Genomic DNA, 19,972 nt, shown 5'->3' on the forward strand with positions numbered 1-19,972 from the left:
AAATGTAGAGTAGCTATCAGGAAGTTTTGTTAATGTGAGGGTGATAAGAGACTGGCACAAGTTGCCCAAGGATGCCCCAACTCTGGCAGTGTTCAGAGCCAGGTTGGATGAAGCATTGAGCAAACTGCTGTGGTGGGAGGTGTCCCTGCTCAGGGCAGGGGTTGGGGCTGGATGATCTCTAAGCTCCATTCCAACCCCTTACCATGCTATGAAACTCTGAAAGCACAGGGTGCAGCTGTGCTGTTGTCAGCCCTGGAGGCTGTTCAGCCCAGCCATGGTCTCTGCCTCATGTAGGACAACACCCACACCCTTCCCTCAGCAGGTCCTCATGGCCAAAAGCTCCCACAGTCAGCCCCCATGTGCTGGCATCCTCTGGGGAGGCTGTCAATTGCTCGTTGATGCCAAATTCTCTTGCACAATCCCACTTGTATTTATCACCCGCTTTTCTTTATTTAAGTCAAGTCAACGTGCTCAGAACAGCACTGTTGATATAAGCAAACGTGGTTGGACTTTGCTGTGCCCAGTGCTGAGCAGGTCCCTGGCATGGGGCCCCATGTGTGGTCACAAATCAGAGCAGGATTGGTGCTGTTGTTGCCAAAAATCCTCTCTGTGGTGTTTGGTAGGATTGCAAGACTCCACCTCACTCTTTTCCACCCCCCTGGGTCAGTAGTTGCAGCTACAACAGGTATTTCAGAAGCAGCAGCATTGAGCCCTAACACAGCCTGCTTCCCAGAGTTCAGCAGCATATTGGAACTGATGTGCCTGGCTCTGGAAGCAGCCAGGAATATAAGGTCATCCTCAAAGACAACTGGCATTGTTGCAGTTTATTTTATTAGGGATTCGTTTTGGGTAGCACAGTGGTTGGCTTGTCACTTGCTTTGGATATTCCATAGTACAATTATTTATCCAGTCGCACCTCAGACCATGTGTGTAATTCCTGAAACAATCCACCTCAGCTGTCTCTAAGAATTAAAAGCTGGAATTTGCAATTCACAAACTCTTCTGTAGCTTTCAGAGCTAAATATTTGTGTGGATTATTTAACTGTGTTTTGGTTTGCTTCTTATTCCGACATTCCTGGTAATGAATATATGAAGTACTTTGTGTCTAAGCGGCATTAGTTAGACAGCTGCGGTTACAAACAGCCCACATAATCACATTAAATCAATATTAAATGTGTGCTGCTGAGTAGTTGTCTTTGGGATGCTGATGGTCCCAATTTAATTTCGACTTCATCCCACTAGTGCTTCCAAAAAACCTCAGAGGAAAACAAATCAAAAATCAAATCCCCAAATGAGTAAGTCCAAATGGAATAACAGATCTTTCATAATTGGTCCTCAGTGGCTTCGTTTAGGTGGATGTACAAATGTGTGGTGTGTGGCAGCAAACAGTCCAGAACCTGCTGGCTGTTTCCTGTCACAGAGGAACAGCTGTGCAGAATGGGTTTGAGATACCTTTTTGTGATAAGAGAGTTTGTTTAGTTTTAACTGAGAAAATAGAAGAGGCTGGTTTGGAGTTAGGATATTTGGTGTGAGGAAAAGATTTAAATACTAGAAGTTTCTTCAGAAAGTCAGTTTGCCCTTGCTGTGATGCAGCTGTGCTGCTGCTGGTTCCTGTTTGCAGGATGGCCAAGAATAAATGATGTGGAGGCTAAAGAGGGGTAGCAACAAGGAAACCTGAAGCTTTCCTCTGGAGCTGGTTGGTATTCAAAATGGAGACTCTTAAATCATCTGGTTATAACAAGAGCTAAACATTCTCCCTTGATTTTTTTTTTTTTTTTGTGCTGGGCTTGTGTTTAAAGGCTGCTGTTTCCCTGCTTGGGCTGTGTTCAAGGTGAGGGTGAAAATGATGGAGTTGAACTACATCTCCTAGTTGGGAAGTCGCATATTACTGCAGGGAGTGGTGCATCAAATGGAAACCAATTCCAGTGTCCAGTACTTACTGGAAATGTAGTCTTTTCTCGAGTCTTGCCGTGTATTAGAAGATACTACGTACAGAAATTGTGAGCTACATGTTATGCTGGGGAAACAGGAAGTGAACAACAACCTCCTCTCTACAACTACCTGAAAGGTGGTTGGTAGGGAGGTGGGAGATGGTCTCTCCTGTCATGTCTGCAGGGAGAGGACTAGAGGGAATGGCTATAAGCTGAGACAGGGAAGATTCAGAGTAGATGTTAGGAATACTTTTTTCACTGTTAGGATTGTCAGGCACTGGAATAGATTGCCTAGGGAGGTGGTGGAGTCACCATCCCTGGAAGTGTTTAAGAGGTGTGTCCAAAGACACTTATAATATGGAGATGGTCTGCAGCAGGCCATGTCAAACTGAATATAAAAGTAAGCAGTTGCAGCTTTCCGATGGGAATGGAGTGAGAAGGGAGCAAGCAGTGCAGCTGGGCTGTGGAACTGGAGCAAAAAAGGAGTAAGCAGTGATAAGAAAACTTCAGCTAAGGAAAACAAAAGGATAATGAGCCTTACTGACTGCCAAGCAGCCCATCAAGGACACTTAGAGGTGATGATGAGGAAGAGCGAGGAAGTAACGACCCCCAGAGGAGACTGACACCCACCCTTAGGCTCCACACGCATGCATAGAGCCACAAAATGCGTGTGACAAAAGCCATGTTGGGGCTCCAAAATTTGGCCTTGCCTCATGCTGTCATGTACTGGTCACATCAGGATGGCACACAAAAATATGATATATAAGGGGCCATGTACACCTTCTGGGCAGGGGCTCACCAGAACTCAAGCACCATGTTGCCTCTGCAGGGACACCCACTGAGCTTCTGTGCCTGCTGTGCCCCCCAGAGCGGGACTCTGTGCTGGACCACTCATCACTCTTGGGGTCGGAATGCACTCATGATTGTTAGGGACATAACTTTCCCCTTATTAATGTAGTAGACTTTTATCATTCTTGTAAGAGGATGTGTGTCTGTAGGCAGAATAAATAATTTTGAATTTACTACCTCAGTGTGTGTATCTGCCCCATTAGCTTGGAATCCTCGATCCCTGGAGCAAGAGGCATCTGGATCTGATGTTGGAGGATATGGTTTAGGGGTTGCAGCAGTGACAGGTTAGACTTGATGATCTTAGAGGTCTCCACCAACCTCGATGATTCTATGAAGATACCTTCAAAGGAAATGAGACTTCTCCCTTTGAACAGAACAGCAGTCAGGGAACCTTGCCCCTGGTTTAATGTCTCTGGTTTAATAGGTTGAATATCTGGGGAAGAACTTGGGATGCTAATCACTGGGACTTTTATTTGTGGCTTGATGTTTTAGGGTATTGTGGTGCTGCTAAGTTGGAGTTTCCTCATGCCCTTACACCAAAAATGGTGTTTAAGAGATGTAGGTCATGCCTGGCAAGTGTCCTCACCTGAACCTGTGTCTCTGCTGTGTCCTTTCCTTAGCTGCTGTGTTGCCTTCCATTTGCTGCCAAGAGGGTTCCAGAGGTTGCCCAACAATTCTTGTCTACTGTTAAGGAAGGGGAAGAGGAAAAAGTAAAGGCAACAATGTTGAAATTATCAGTGGCATCCAAAGATAGATTTGAAGTGTTGTGTGTATATGGATCTATGTATGTGTGTGTATAAATGTATAAGAATTAGTTACAGCCGTGAAAGAAAGGAAATGGCCAAATTAGCCAACATTTCCCATATGGAAGGGTTATGGTTCTTGTTTTCCTTCAAGGTCTATCAAAACCCATCAGTAATACAGCAGTGCAGCCTGAGTGAAGGTGTCTGCTTTTATTTTGGGACTTTGGTTCAGCATATGAAAAGTGAAAAAAATTACCAAAAATCAAGAGAGAAAACAAAATACATTTATCTTTCTGTTGTCTTTTGAGACTCTGCAAATAGGCATTTTAATTTAGGTGTGTTTGACTTGGCTTTGACAGCAACAGAAGCTAAAATAGCTTAGCAGCAGCAAGAAGTTTTGAATTATCATCTGTCTCTGTGCTAACCTGCATTTTAGAATTATTTAAGCTAAGTGCAGAATTATGAGTCTTCCCATTCCCAAACAAATCAGATCACTAATATAATGAAAGATGTGAGTGGTGTAAAAATACAGCAAATAAGGAATTTGCTGTTTTTCAGCCCATGGGAAACCATCACCAACTAGCAGATTTGCATACTGACTGCACAGATGCTAAGCATTTTCTTTTAAATAATCTTAATCATTTCTTATAATAAATACCTTTATTTCAACTTGATCAGCAATAGCAAGTACTGCAAGTTATTTTTGTTGCTGCCATAAAATCTTTAAAGTAATTATGGCTTACTCTTCAAAGTTAAATCACCATATTCTCATCTTCATTTCAGCTTCCTGCAAAAGTGGTGATGAACAAATTCTTGAGCGTAGCCCCTGGGGATCTGTGGTACATTGCAGAGATCCAGTAGTTAACAGATACAGCCAAAAACAGCCTGGGGAAACCTCAAGTCTACTGAGACCCTTAGATTTTAGCTAGTGATGGGCCCCCCAAAAAACCTGGACTTCAACATCTGTGAACTTGAAGTCAGATTAGGGTCTGGTTTTATTTTACAACTTCCTCTTATCTTTGTAAGCAGAACCAAAACCATGGTTTCAAGTCTATTTTATCCTGAGGATTAGATGTGTGGGCTTGAAACTTAAGTCCAGATTTGGTGGTTTAGGCTTGTGCTAATTTATTTTTTTCTCTTTAAAATTAAACCAAGTGAGAAGAACCACCTTAGCAGCTGCCCATAAAGCTGCTGTTCTACCATAGTTAAATTAGGATTCTCAGTCTAAGTGTAAATTTGGTCCTTTGTGAAAGGAAGAGCACAGGATGCTGCCCTGAGACAGTTGGCAGGTGGCAGGTTGACAGAGCATTTTCCTCCAAGCCTGTGCTGGGCCCTTCAATCTTGACTTGAAACCGAGTCCTGGAATGATAATATGTTATTACTGTTGAGCAGAGAGTGCTTCCAGCATAGACAACAGTTGCTCACAAACAGTGTGTGTGGAGGAATCAGAGTAGGTCACTAGCCATTTTCTGTTATAAGCAAGTCTGTAGACAGGGAATTTGTAATTGCAGTAGGTTTTCTGCAGAAGTTGTATTCTATTACATTCTTTTCACAGCAGCATTGGGGAGTTCTTTTGATTAGACACCTTTTGAAATTGGTTTAAAAAAATTGTATTCTTCTTGGTTTACAAATAGACACTGGAGCCAGGCTGGTGGTTTTGTTTCTCCTGGTTCTGGGGAACTGTTTAATTCTCCTTTCCGAGTCCTCTCTCTCTAGGTCAGCAGCCAGCAGCGAGGAACATCAAGTAAAAATAAAACTCCTATTTTTAGTTCAGCTACATAATGTCCTATTTATAATACTGAAATTTCAGCTACTACCTGGCCCCTTTCAGTTCTATGAACCATCTCTCCTCTGTTAGCCCCCATGGCTCTTTTTTCACACCTGCCCCATTTGATTCTTTTGCAGTTATTTTTATAGGTTTGGGGATGCTTTTCCAAGAGGGTTCTTAATCCTGCACAATGCTGACAGCCATCAGCTCAAGGAATTTGACTAGAAGTAAGGGCAAGTAGCACCTAGCAGGGGATACTAAAAAATTGGCATAATTCATCCTCAAAATTTTAACACCATGGAACTCCTGGCGGGGGGGAAAAGCTGCAATCATAATGATGTATCAGTTGATCCAGATAAATGTTTGCTTCTGCTTTTAATCCCTCATGACTGCTGAAAATAAGATACTTTAACTTCATTTTCCTTAGGATGATACATGACAGTGATTTTCTTTTTTTTTTTTTTCCCTTTTGTATAAATTTAAACACAGGCCAGTGAGAGGGAGACAAAGAAGAGCTTGTACCCAAACATCTCATGGCTAACCAATAAACTGCCTGCTGTTTGGAAGTGGAGTTGTTAAAAATGAGTTGAAAACCTCAGAGTTGAGCTGAAGTCTGGGGTTTTGGCAAGTAAAAGATGGACTTCAGCACAGGACCATGGGAAAAAGGCATTTGTGCAAAGACAGTTTTTACCCTGCCCACAGTCTTGGAGATAAGGCAGGAATTGTAACAACAATGTTACAATTGTTTGTGAGCTTGAAGAGCAAAAAGGAGGAGTAAGTCCAAAATATGTTTGTGAGCTTGAAGAGCAAAAAGGAAACGTTGCCGTGCTACTGGGCAAGGCTCTGCTGCCATCAGACTGGGCTTCAAATGGTGATTTCACTCTGCTTAAGCCAAAACTAATGTAGACAAATTCCCAGTTAGAAGCAGCTTATGAAACCAGATAGACCCTATTATCCACCAGAGACCAAGCACTGCAAATAACTTTTGTACAACATTTGATTTATTTCCTCCATGTATGATGTATCTCACTTGAAAGAAATGAAATGACTTGTAAACCTACTGCTTTTCAACAGGGTTGAGTCATGCTAGAGACTGATGAGGAGTTGGATGGGGGCGGAGGAGGAGGGAATGTAATTCTGGTAATGTGGAGACCTTGTCATTGTGTGGCAAAGTTTGAGTTTTAAGAGCCATGATTATGCTTGAGAGAAATTTTTGCATGATATGTATGAGACGTGGTGCTGAGCTGTGTTGGAAACTGAATAAATAGATTGAACAAGTAGTTTGCCAGACATGGTCACGTTGTTGCAACAGAGGCAGCAGGGTCTGATGGCTGGAAAGAGCCTTTCTTTAGGAAAATGGGGAGCTGCTTTAAAAGAGCCAAGATTATGTAAAACCACAGTTTCAAAAACAACAAGCAACAAGCCCTGCAACCTATTCTGCCTCACAGCATTCAGTGGCAGAGGTACAGAACACTTTGTGTAATTAGATTCCATGTACAAACAGCTCTGCATTTCATGAAATTTCAGTTATCTTTTGAACAACAACAAAAAGCTATTGTTTCTTCGTGTTCTGTTTCATCTCCTTCTTTGAATATAGGTCCAAAGAGAGTTCCTCCTTCTCAGACAGCAATTTTCCCCCCTTCTTTCATATGCAGAATAAATGATATCAAATGAAATGTAAGTGAGGTGTAAATAAAGGAAAAAATGCCTATCTTATGGCTGCTCTGTTATCTTTTGAACAACAACAAAAAGCTATTGTTTCTTCGTGTTCTGTTTCATCTCCTTCTTTGAATATAGGTCCAAAGAGAGTTCCTCCTTCTCAGACAGCAATTTTCCCCCCTTCTTTCATATGCAGAATAAATGATATCAAATGAAATGTAAGTGAGGTGTAAATAAAGGAAAAAATGCCTATCTTATGGCTGCTCTAAAACCCTCCATAAGTGAGGTGTAAATAAAGGAAAAAAATGCCTATCTTATGGCTGCTCTATCTCAAAACCCTCATCTGTAGTTGGGTGAAAGATTCCTTTTGGAGAGGAAGGCAATTGTTGGAATGAGGTTAGGCGGGATAAGTGTGTAATTCTATTATTATATTTGGTATTACAGGAAAGAAAGGCAGCAGGGTACAGATAGGCAAAAGAGGAATATTTGAGGGCTGTGGGTCCCTGCTTGAGGAGAGGCCACATGAGTGAATGAGGTCAACAGAAGGGTAAGAACAGAAAATGTGGAAAAGCGGTGGTGTCAGAAGAGACTCTTGGAAAATGTCCACAGTGTGTGAAGGGAGGAGGAGGAAGAGGAGACCACTGAATGGAGCTCTGAGAAGAAAGGCAAGAAGAAAGGTATAAACTGTGTACCAAAGTGAAGTGAGAGATAAGTAATTTGTGATGTGAAAGACATCAATGGGGGTTTGTAAGAGATAAGGAGAAGGCACTGTTATGTCTTGAATTTACAAAGGTCAGCAGTGATGCCTGTAACAGCTGTTTTAGCAGAAGTTGGAAACTACATTTCTGAAGACTTGAGGTAGAGACTCACAACAGCTTCCTGAGTGAAGAAATTCCCATTTTTCACCTTCTTTACCTTTTACGAGTTATGATCATTTCATGTCTTGTAACAGACATCCTCCAGCTATTCATTAAATGACTAATATTCTTGCACTTTATACAGTCATAACTAATGGGTGTTAGATGTGACCACTCCTGGCAGAGCTCCAAATGCTGTTTCTGCAAAGAAGCTTTTGTTTGCCTTCTACCTAATAACAATTGAGGCAATGAATGCCATAGTATTTTAAAGATATTTGGAGTGTTTACTGCAACATAATACATTCACTGCCCATTGCATTCTCCAAATAATTTATTTTAATGGCAAACACCCACCTCCTTCCTGAGCTCCCTTCCTCCATTCACCTCTCACTTTGAGCAGAATCCTTTCCAAAGCAATCAGCTGGATCTGACCCAAGTACAAATATGCTAAATTATGCCATTGTTCTTCTGTTTTTCCTGAAATTTCCTCCCCTCCTTTATTTAATGCAAACCCATTTGGGCCTGTCTCCTTGGCTGTATGGTACAGAGCACATACGTTTAGAATAGCCTTTCAAATATTTCTGTGTATTTAATTTAATTAGTTTCTCTTTTTGGCTTTTTTTTTTTTTTTTTGATAAACTTTGCAAACAGTTCCAAACTGGTAAATTTTTTCAAAACTGGTTTCTAGAACCTGAATTGCCAACTTAGTATAGCTACATCTGCATTTGCCATTAAACGTCTTCACTTGGAGACTGATGTAAGACAGCAGAAAAGTAGCATGGAAAACTTGGCATTCACAGGCAAAATGGCAATTCCCTTCATTTATGTTAGAGAAGAACAGCTCATGGACTGTGATGACTTTAAATTTTTTTTTTTTAATTAAATGAAGAGCTACTATTGCTCTAGAGCATAAAATGTGGCAATAAAATGGGAATACACTGCTTGGTCTTGCACACACATTTGGCTTGCTGTGGATGAAAGGTCATGACTGGTAATGAAAAAAAAGTGTGTGAAAACAGTTTGCATCCCTGGATCTTTGATTCATGAAGGTCACTCGTGCACTGAATGGGATTGAGAATATTCTCCATAAGCAGGGAGAGTATTTATGAACAGACATGATGAATAATTTCTTATGGTGGTCTAACTGTTCAAGCTTGTCTGTTTCTTGGACGCTAACAGAACAGATTGAGTTTTCTCCTTGTGAAAAGGGACCAGTGCCTGCCTGTTGGGTTGTATCCACCAGCATTATCACATTAAACTCTCAGTGAAAGTCCACCAGGAAGGCAGCTGATCCCCTTTTTCTGGAATATGTGAGAATTATGACTGGAACACTGCTTCAGGTTTTGCTTTAAAAGGCTTGATTTTTTTATTAGTATGCAAAAAAATTACTAAGATACTGGAGAAATACAAATTCCATTTGATATTTGAATATGTATGAGAAAGAGAAGGCTATCTTAGGAGGCAGCTGCAAATAGAGAGTCTCATTCACAGGAAATTGGGAGCACAGTTCAAAGAATGTATTTAAGAAAGTCAGCAGCATTGAAGCAGCCAGAAGAGCATGTGTGGGGAGAGAATACTGTGCTAATAATACATAGAAATACAATGATACTGCAACCAGTAATGACGTGGAAAACAGTATGTAACTGTCTTCCACTGAGATGGAGACAATGGAGCAGAGATGAAGGAGAAATTAAGCTTGAGATACAAACTGTGGCTTCAGAATCCAGAGGTTGTTCATTAAGTGTCTTGGATATTGAGACCCTTTGCAATACATCCTCTTCCTTGAATGGCTTTGTAAAAATGAAAATATCAAATTAATTGCAGATCAACCTAGTCTTCATATTTTGCCTTAAAATTAGGAATCTCAAAAATTATTTCCCATTCAAGACAGAAATTTTCTAACTTTTATTCAATGAAACTAATAGGCCAAGAAGCATAAGCTTATCTTGAAATTAGGTAACTTGGCAGTATTGCAATGATAGTAACCTATCATTGCAATCATGCCAATGGTATATTAACAAAGAGCTTGGTAGCCAACAGTAAGATGTCCCAGAACACATGAAATTCCCAGATTTGCCTGACAGATAACACTGTCCTAAAATCCTTGCTCTGCTGAAACACATTGTGGCTAACAGAATGAGTCTGCCAGGGAGAGATTGGCAGTGATAGCAACAGAATTGGATTTAATAGAGAATAAATAATAAATATCGAGGCCTTTATGATCAAATACAAGTTGTCCTTTGTCTTCACTGTATGCTGAGAATAAATGAAGAAAAATGTTGCTAGAATTTATGGTTTGCTGCCAACTATGTTTAGAATTTCAAGTACTGGTTTACTGTGCATCCTCCAGGTTGTCAATTCTAAATCTGGCATTCCAAATTCTGGAAATCTGAATGATTGCTGTGATTTGCAAGAGCAATTGTGTCATCACATTTTGCAAACTAGGTGGTAAAAAATTAACTTTGTGGAAGACAGAAAAAGGTATGAGTTTATGTTTCACAAAATCTTTCCACCACTGAATATCATGATATCTGTATAAAAATAATAATAGTATTACACGAAGAGAAACATGTTTGAACTCCTGAGCACATATAGAGAACCTGGTTTTCTCCAATGGACTGAGGATCCCAAGGTCATTAAAAGTCCATGAAAGCTTTGGCTTTGAATACCATTTTGGAACTCCTCTGGAGCAAGAAGAAAACCAATGGTGAACAGGACTTGCAACAATCTGTGTGTGATGTTCCCAACACCAAGCTCCTCACTGGCACGTTCTTGCCCTTACAGCTGAAATGGAGCATGGAAGAGCTGAAGATTGGTCTGGGATCTTTAGTGTTTTGCTCTCCAGAACCTTTGATCATTTTCCCCCTTTTTCAGTCTTTAGACCCTTGGGGGAGAAAAAAGCCCTAATTCATATTGTGGATTTCTTCTTCCACATGGAGATGTGGCATCCTTTATCTCATGGCTCCAAGGAAGTAAACTTGAATAAGAAGGCAGCAAAGACTTATTTGTCCCTTTTCTCTCAAAGGCTTAGTCATTAAAATGCACCACCCTTAGAAAATTTTATGTGTGAAAATATTGTTATGTTGTCAGGCAATAATATTTCTTAAGTGGTTGAAGTGAAGCCTGGACTTAAAGTGTAAAAAGCCACTAAACTAGAAGAACTTCCAGTTGGTTAAGTAAGATTTTTTTCCCCTCAAGAATTGTTCTGAATCTGATCTGTTTCTGCAGATCCTTTTTTGGACACTAATTCATGTTTTCTGTATGCATAAGTAGGACTTGTCTATTGTGGTGTTGCATGTCCCAAGCTCTTCTCACTTCAGTTGGAGAAATAAAAAAAGCAGTAAAATTAACAGGTAAATGTCTCCTTTAATTCAGCTGTGGAAAAACCCACTTGCTCCATCAATCTGAGTGACAGCTTTGGACAGGAAATTATCATGTTTATTTTACTCACAGTTATCTTCCTCATTGTTAAAGGACAGGTGAGTAGATATTGTTTCTCTGATGGTAATGTTCGCGGCAGCATAGAAAATTAGCTTTAAGTAGGTGTATTTCTGAAATGTATGTTTTTCAGTCCCTGACAGGGATGGGAATGTATTGGCTGTGATGGTTTTGGTTGCTAGTTAGCATATTTTTGAGTTTTATTCTTGGGACCTGTGTCACAGATGCCTGTGGCTCATCAACAAGTGCTCTGTGCATGCTTTGCATGATAAATTTGGTACGAAAATTACACTTGTACACAAACTCCCATTTTTCATGCTTTTTTTTGGTTTGAAATGAGAAAAGAGCCATGATTCTGAAAGTTGTTGTCCTGTTTGCAAATGGTTAACATGAATTGTATGATTTATTGTACACAGAAATAAAATTAAAGCAGATAAAGATCCTCTTCTCTTACTCCTCCTGCTTTGTTCTCCATTAACAATGAAAAGCAGGAACGTGTTATTCCTTGTTTATTTACTGTGAACATAAGGCAGTTATTCTAGATTGGAATTTGGAAAAAGCAGTGACATTTCTAGGGAATTATTCCTGACTTGATACTTGGTGCCCCTGAAACTATAATTTTCATGCATTCTCCTGAATTTTATCCTTTTCTAAACTCTCTTATTTTTCGCCCTTTCCATCTCTTCTGCTCCTCCATTACTGTGTATAAATGGAAGTAAACACAGAATACGGTAACAAGTACCTTTGATATGAATGGGAAACTTCCTCTGTTGCCTGACCCTGTAAGAGTTCTGTGCCACCCATGATGTTGCCACTGATTTCTAGAGTAATGTGATCAATTTTGGGTTTCAAGTGGAATGCGACAACCTCAGAAGCTCCCCTTGGTGCTTTTTCTTCTGACATTTTGCTATCATTCTGGAGAAGGAGGACTAGGAGCCCTTTTTGCACAATCACCACAATTCCCAGTGAAGGAGAGTTTTTGCATTCCCCTCAAACGTGTGCACATCTTACAGGTTTATTAACCTTTAAGATAGACAGAACTTTTCTTGTGCAATGGAGCATTAGGTGTGTAATGATAGAGGCCAAACCTTCGAGCCTTTCTGCTCTTACCAGGTACCAAACTAATAACCAAGTGTTGGGCCTTTCTTGTCTTGGCAGTTTGTCTTAGTGCTGTTCTTTTTCTCAGTGGATCTAATACTGATTACAGCAGTCGTTAATGTGATCAATGTAACTCCTATTGCTGAAGGAGCCATGTGTGTGGCTGTGTTTCGCCTCTATGCCAGGCTCTCCCCTAACACATTTGCTGCTCCCAGACACATGGATACCAAGCTGGGTAAGCCGTTTTCCTTGGGTGGTTGTGCATCGTATCTCATTTTTTTCCCCTACTTCTCCCTGAGCTGGCAGTGATTCCAGAGGCAACAAAGCAGCTCTTTGGCAATCATCCAGGAAGAATTGCTTTGTTTTCTTTATTAAACTGTGAGTTTATAAGACAGAGACTGGAATGAGCTTAGTTCTAGTAAGTTAGAACAGCCTAGAGGGTTTTCTGTGCTCCACCAGCAATCTCCTGTGTACCACTGGTAACGTCCCTACTGCAGTGTAAATCGCTGGGTAACTCAGCACACCTTTTATTTAGCTGAATATAAATAAACAGCAGGATACTTGAAAGAAATAACACTCCAGAGAAAACACAATCCTAGTGCAATTAGAGCATTTCTATTTAGATAATTGCTCACAGAAATTATAAGCTTGGATCTAATGCTCAAAGGATACAGAAAATTGGCAGTTCCAAGATGATCTGCTCCTTTCACTCTTTTTCTCCCCTTAATGCATTAATATCTTTGTTTCTCAAACCCTAAATGCTGATTTTTTTTCTACCTTTTTTTCCTACTATAGTGAGAGTGATACTGAAAATGACAAAATAGTGAAGGATACCCTAGAGAGAATCTAATTTTTGAGGGAATCTGTGTAGAGGAGTGATAACAAGCATGGTAATTTACTGCTGCTTGAAAGAAAAACATGACCTCATGCAGTCACAGAGGGGCTTGCTCTAATTATGGGTGCAGTGAAGGAGGTCACTAGGGTATTGGTGAGACAGGCAGCAATCTCCACAAACAAGGATTTACCTCAACAAGACTGTTCTCTCCTACCTTCCCTGTTATAGGACTAGGCTTTTGATGGATATTTTTCCCCATTTCTAAGGACTGTAGGTTGCTGCTTAGGATAGGACATAGAAATAGAGCTCTGTTCCTGGCTGTTCTATTGACTTTGGATGGGGATTTAGGCAGGATAGCTCCATTTCTTTGCATTTCCCCCCATACCTAAAAAGTGGGATTACTAGCCATGGGTAGTGCTTTGAGTTACTTCACGTGCTTTAATTTGGTTTCTTTCTTCACTTCTCTGTTGATTTTTTTAAAAATTCCTTAAATTTTCTGTTGAACTCAGACCCTTAAAAGCCAGAAAATTGGGACTACAAGAGAATTCCTCATCGCACTACTCAGCAAAGTGCTCTGAAAGAATAGTTTTTTAGCCAGAATGAAATTGTTTTTAAATACTGGTGTCTAAAAAAAATCTCCCCTGTATTCCATGTCACTGGTTTGTTCAGTTGTGTTTGCTTAAATGGCTCCTCAGTCCTGTGCTTGCAGCGCATTTTGTGAGACATATTTGCACTTGCCGTTTATAGAAACACTTGCTGCCTTGAACACCTGCCAAAAAGTAGATTTTTAAAGGATGGAACTAGAATAAAGATCTTAGGTTATGTTGCAGTTCATAAGATTAAAATCAGAGGCTTTAAAAAAATAACATTCCAATGTATTAATTACTGAAAAATGATTGAATTAATTGATAAAGAAAAATACTACCTCAGTAAAAATATGTATGAAATACCTTTATTCTTATTGAAAACTGGCTCTGTATTTGTATGAGAAGATTCCAGATTAGAAAAATAAGATGCTGCCCCATGTATGACTTAGAAATACTTATCATAGAATCATAGAATGTTAAGGGGTTGGAATGGACCTTAAAGACCATCTAGTCCCTTGGCTAGAGGAGTTAGTTACTGGCTTGAGGAGTAAAATATGCCTTGAAGTAATTGTTCTGCATGCAAATTTTTTTCTGCATATTTCAGAGCTCAGATTTTTTTTCACAAATCTATGAAAAAATGGGTAGGTATCCATGTGCAGTTCCTGTGCACGAAGCCTCTTCCCCAGCTCTTTAACATGAAAGGGAAGGGAAAAAGTGTGGGTGTGAAAGTACGGGGGCAGTTTGAGAAGGTGCTCTTTAAATGCTATGGGATTGTGTCATTCTCTCTCATAAATTACCTCCTCAAACCGCCATCTACTTCTTAATCCTACTTTGAATAATGAATATTCATCTAATCTGTTCTTGGTTCTCCATGTAACTCCCATTGCTGAAGAACAGCTTTCCACAGCCACAGAAAGACTCAGGACCACTGTGACTTAGACTTGGAGGGGTTTGCTCTGCTGTGTTTGAACAAGCCTGGAAGTCTTGGTGCAGGAGGAAGAGTTCTGCTACAGGGTGATGGCATGTGTGTGTTGCAGGCCCTAGAGTAAACTAAACCCAATACAGACTAAAACTCTGCCTCAATGACTGGTTTTGTTGATTTGAAATTAGTAAAATACAGCGATGGTCTGCTAAGTGTCGTCCCCTTTCATTGTCTGTGTGGCACTCCCAATGGGTGCAGAGTAAAAGCCACAACAATTGAGGATTCTGCTGCACTGAGGAAATTCTTGTTGACAAGTTTCCTTGATTTTAATTTTGAATTATGATGTTAGATCAGGGCACAGCAGACTTAATGCTGATGAAGTCATCCACAGCTTCCTTTGTTGCTTGTGGTCTGCTGAATGTTCACTTGTGCCACTGCAGGACACAAGTTTATGAAGTTGATGTGTTGTTATCAAAGCCTTTTAGTGTGGCCATTATACACCTCTTTTTTTTTTTTTTTTCCTCCTCTTTAGCAGTTAGCCATCTGCAAGAGCTGTTTATTGTATCCAAATGACTGTGATAGCATCCAGTGAGGATATAAACAGTGGCAGAGCTGGTTTCATTAGCAAAGGGCATGCAGAATCAATGTCTAGGTCTGATTCCTTCCTTCTTAAGCTTGTATCAGTGTAATTCACATTTAAGTGGTTAACTTCTGATTTACATGAGCTCAAGTGAACACAGATAGAGATCCATGGACTGATACTATTCATGTTGATGGGAAACCATTTATATTGCTGCCAAATTGTTGGGGTGTTTTATTACAGTGGCAGTGAATCAAAGCCAGAGTGAATTTTAAGTTTCACTACCTATAATATGTGAGAAACTGAGCCATCTTATAGTACCAGCTCTAAACTAATTCACAACAGTCATTTATCTTCATTGTTTTCTGCAGAAATTGGCTGAACTTTTTAATACACATAGCTTTATTTGGGCACTGATTATAAAATATTGTTACCTTTCCTTGTGTCAAAACACTCCTCACTGATTGTATAGTGTTTGTCCCAGAGAGGAAAACAACTGAAAGACTCCCATGTCAAATGTTTATTCCTATAGCTTTCCAAAGAATATTAAAAGCCCACCAAAATCTCATGAATCTGAACCTCAGCTACTAGATTTCCACATTTCTGTGGGGAGATGAAACAGGATTTCTCAGGGGGGATTATACCTCATTGCTTGGGAAAGTTAATTGGTAGCACAAACCCCACAGAAGCATCTACAAGATACCTGAGCTGTCCACAATAACCTCATTTTCTCGTCTTAAAAAGGAAAAAGGAGAGAGCCCTGTGCACTTACATATTATGAATTTAACTAGGGTGAGTCTATGAGCTGCTGAAGGAAGTGATTCCACTTGGTGCAATACTGAATGCTGGCAGGAATCACATTTACTGTCTCCCTTTGTGCTACATGACCATTCTGGCAAGCAGCTTTTAGCTTGAATCTCCTTGGGGGCGGGTCACTGTGCACAGCACTGAGGAGCACATGCATGGAGTGTTGTGCGTGGATGTTCAGAGAGGGAGTTTACCACCAAAACCAGCTGCAAATTTCTCTGTGTCATCAGATTCTTGTGGATTCATGTGAAAACAGTGGGACTGGAAGGCAGTGGCTTGGTTGTGTGGAATACACATAAAAGATGTGAGTCAAAGGGACTCGGACACACCAGCATCTTCTGTCGGTGGTCAATATTATTACAATTAGTTCTAAAAAAATCATTGGCCCGTCCCCTTCCTCAGCTTGCACGTCCCTCTCCTCAGCCATTACTTCCAGAGATGGGTGGTCATTATTAGGACAATTAGTTTTGAAATCGTTGTCACCTTCCTCAGCCGGCACTTAATGGGACCATATTTCCCTTTTCTTGATTGTCTCTTCCCTCAGTAAGCACTCCCTGGCCCTACAGAGCTTTCTTTCTCGTTGTCCACTAGTCAGGAACTCCCCGGCCCTTTAGGGCTTTCTTCTTCTTATCAATGCAACTATGTGTAAGAACCAGGAACACATTGATTGTATCACATAAAAGGCTGTCTCATACTTATAACAATGTTCCTGATCTTCCATGTGCATAGGCTTTTCTGAAATACAGTTTGCTTTGCTTTGAATCTCCCTGATACGTGTCAGTATTGTTACTGGAGTGAACAGAGGCCTTTTATTTCTGTAGGTCTGTGAGGAAGATCACCACATCCATTCAGCATCCAGGCTGAATGGGTATTAAAACTGGTGCTGACAATATCATGTCATCACCAGTTCTTTGGAACAGGGCTCGTGCTCATCACAGTGTTGAGTGTTTCTTACAGTACTGCATTCTAGAAGGCATAAAATTACCAGTACAGGAAAGGGACTGGATTCTGCCTGAAAAGCAAAATTGTATTAAAATAACACAGTATTGAAACAACAGCAGAGACTTCTCAGCATTCACTGCTGTAGCTGTTGTTGGCTCTTAGAGACAACTAGATATTACATGTCTGGAAAATCTGTACCATTCTTCAAGGTTTTTATGATTTTTCTTCCTGCCAGTGGTTAGCACGAATCCATACCTAAAGCTGTTGTGAAAATACCCTTTCTCATTACAACTGTTCAATCAGGAGAATACCTGCTGATTTAGGTGCTTCAGGCAGGTTTCAGGACACAGGAGATGCTTTTGTGATGAGGCAATTTCAAGAAAGGACAGAGAATGCCACTGAGTCGTGTCTCCAGCAGCACTTGCTCAGGCTGTGGTTAAAGGCCTTAGCTGATTTGTTGTCCAGCACTTTGTTCCTGTGCAAAGTACAGGTAGAATGTCAGTAAATCAAAAAGGTTGCTTCCACAGGAACAGATTCATTGGGATGGGATGAAGGGCCAAGAAGGTTGCTTCTTACCTCCACCTCCACTTTGCATTGCCTGGTACGCTCTCCCACATCCTGGTCACATAACAGCTGTTTGTGCTTTTATATCATTTCATCTACTTCAGAGGTTCATGGGCTGTAAACTGAACCTCATTTTGCTGAGCAGGTGGGAGAACCTGCTGCCCCCAGAGAATTATGTCTGCCAGAGGTTTCTGTATAGCAGCAGAAGCTGTGTGAACATTCCCTAAGAAATTCTACCTAGTGGTGTTAATTCACCTTTGCTGGAGGACACAGTCCTGGTGGATATTGATGAGAAGGTAGAGTTGAGGACAGACTTCAGCTGAATCTGGCAAAGATGTCTGTCTGTGGTTTCCAGTAGTTTGTGGACAGGTGGGCATCTAACAGCCCTGCAACCTATTTCTGTCAAATTAGAGAACTCTTCTACAGCTTTTTCTAGTAGCTTGTCAGATTTGGTTGAAACATTTGGGGCAGTGCTTACTAAGCGTGTCTGAGGAGAGGGTGGCACTGGCGGCGTGTTGAAGGATGCAAATTCCTTCTAGGGATTTGTGTGTTTACAAGGTTTGTGATGCCAACCCTGTGTAAGCAGATGTAGCCTGTATTGGTTCACACCAACAAAAAAATGTAGCCCATAACTCTGGAGAAGCAGGAAAAGCAGATCAGAATGAGGATACAGTCGCTCTCAGTATTTTTTTTCCCTTGTACTATTTAGCTGAGGCTCTTTCTTTTCTGCTGCTTTCTATAGTTGCCTGTTTTTTGGGACAGTAATGCAGAATTTGAGTTTTGATGTTGAAATATAAGGTTAGGACCAGCCAGGATATGAAGAGAGAGATAATTCCAGCATAATAAGGGGCCTGAAAGAGCTAAAGAAATGAAGAAATGCTGTGCCACCTTACCATCTCTCATCTTCCCCCATCATCTTGCACTGACACTCAGAGCTGTGGTGCAAAGGCTCCTGGGCAGAGTTAACCATTGATAAATGCAAGAAACCATCTGGGGAAGTAAAGAGAAAGGGAATGTTGTACACTTTGGTCGCAGTTATGAGGCTTCAGTGTTTTGTTTGCCCCAGGACCTAATCTTGTCCCCATCTTGTAGTGTGAGAGCTGAGGATGAGCTGGAGTTCTGTGCTTTGGGGGGAACACAGATCAATAAGTGTGTGTGGGTAACAAAGGAAGATCTGCCCCTTGGCTGTCACTTCCATCTGGCAGCAGGAGGTCAGGGAGGGATTTCTTGCAGTGGGGGAAGGGACCGATTTGTTGTGTAGAGCTCCAGCACAAGGCGCTGCTGGCAGGGCCAGCGCCTGAGAGTGCTGGGTTAAACCACTCAACTGTTATCTTTTCACAGCCAGTCTGACTCAGATTGTCTTCCTTGTTTCCCTTACTGCCTCTGTGTGTCGACTGTGAGCACTGTACTTGCTCTGGTGTAAACAGCAGCAGCTTTGAAGGACTCAAGAGTAGAGGAGGAAATGCGCACACGTAAGCATGGGCAGGCACACAAGGAAATTAGGAGTCAGCAAAGAAGGAGGAGTCAGCAGCACAAAGTCATAGAAGTGTAGGAAGGAGTAGCATCTCAAGGAAGTCTTATTAGGAGTCCTTTTTGAGTCAAATACTTGAACCCAGTGAAAGGTTTAGTAATCTTGCAACAAAGAAGCAGAAAAAGGAGGAGTTTCTAGACAGCACATTTTTCCTTGACCAAGCAAGCAGTGTTTGGACGAAGAAGACTTTTATTGTTTTGAAAATAAAGTACTCCTCAAAGCCATATTTGGCTTAGTACTTTTCACTGCAGCATTGAAAAACCTCTAACTTCTGCCCTGAGGGGTTTACAATAAAATAGAGAAGGCAAAGGAATAAGGAAGCATGTGAAACAATGAGTATTTATTGTCATTTTTCAAACACATGGAACAGGATCAATAATTTGCAAGACTGTCTACAGTAGGAACATTCTGGGGAGTGAGTGTTGTTTAAAGGGGTTCCTTCCACCAGGGCCAAAGAATATGTTGTTCAAGGGCACTATATTTGTGAAGTGCTTGGACTGCCAGGGATACATGTTGTATCTAATTTTTGTTGACTGTCAGTGAGCTCAAGCAGCCTGACCCTCAGGGATGTTCTCCTCTTGTCCTCTGGATGTTATTGATCCTGCTGCAATGCTACTTGTGCATGTTCTTTCAAGGTATTGTTTGACTGGATGAATATTGCTTTTCTGGCTTAGGACCAATATTTTGGCACTTACAGCATTTTATTAGCTAGCCAACTTTTATGGAGGGAGAATGAAATAATATTTCTGGAATGGTATACAAGGAGTTAGGGCATAGAGTTGAGCTATTCTGGGTATGTAGTCCTGAAAGAAAAGATTAGTGTTTGTATTGGAATGAGAAGAGCTTGGACTCTAGGTACAA

The sequence above is a fragment of the Acanthisitta chloris genome, unplaced genomic scaffold (assembly GCF_000695815.1).
Source record: "Acanthisitta chloris isolate BGI_N310 unplaced genomic scaffold, ASM69581v1 scaffold11043, whole genome shotgun sequence".
Lineage (NCBI taxonomy): Eukaryota > Metazoa > Chordata > Aves > Passeriformes > Acanthisittidae > Acanthisitta > Acanthisitta chloris.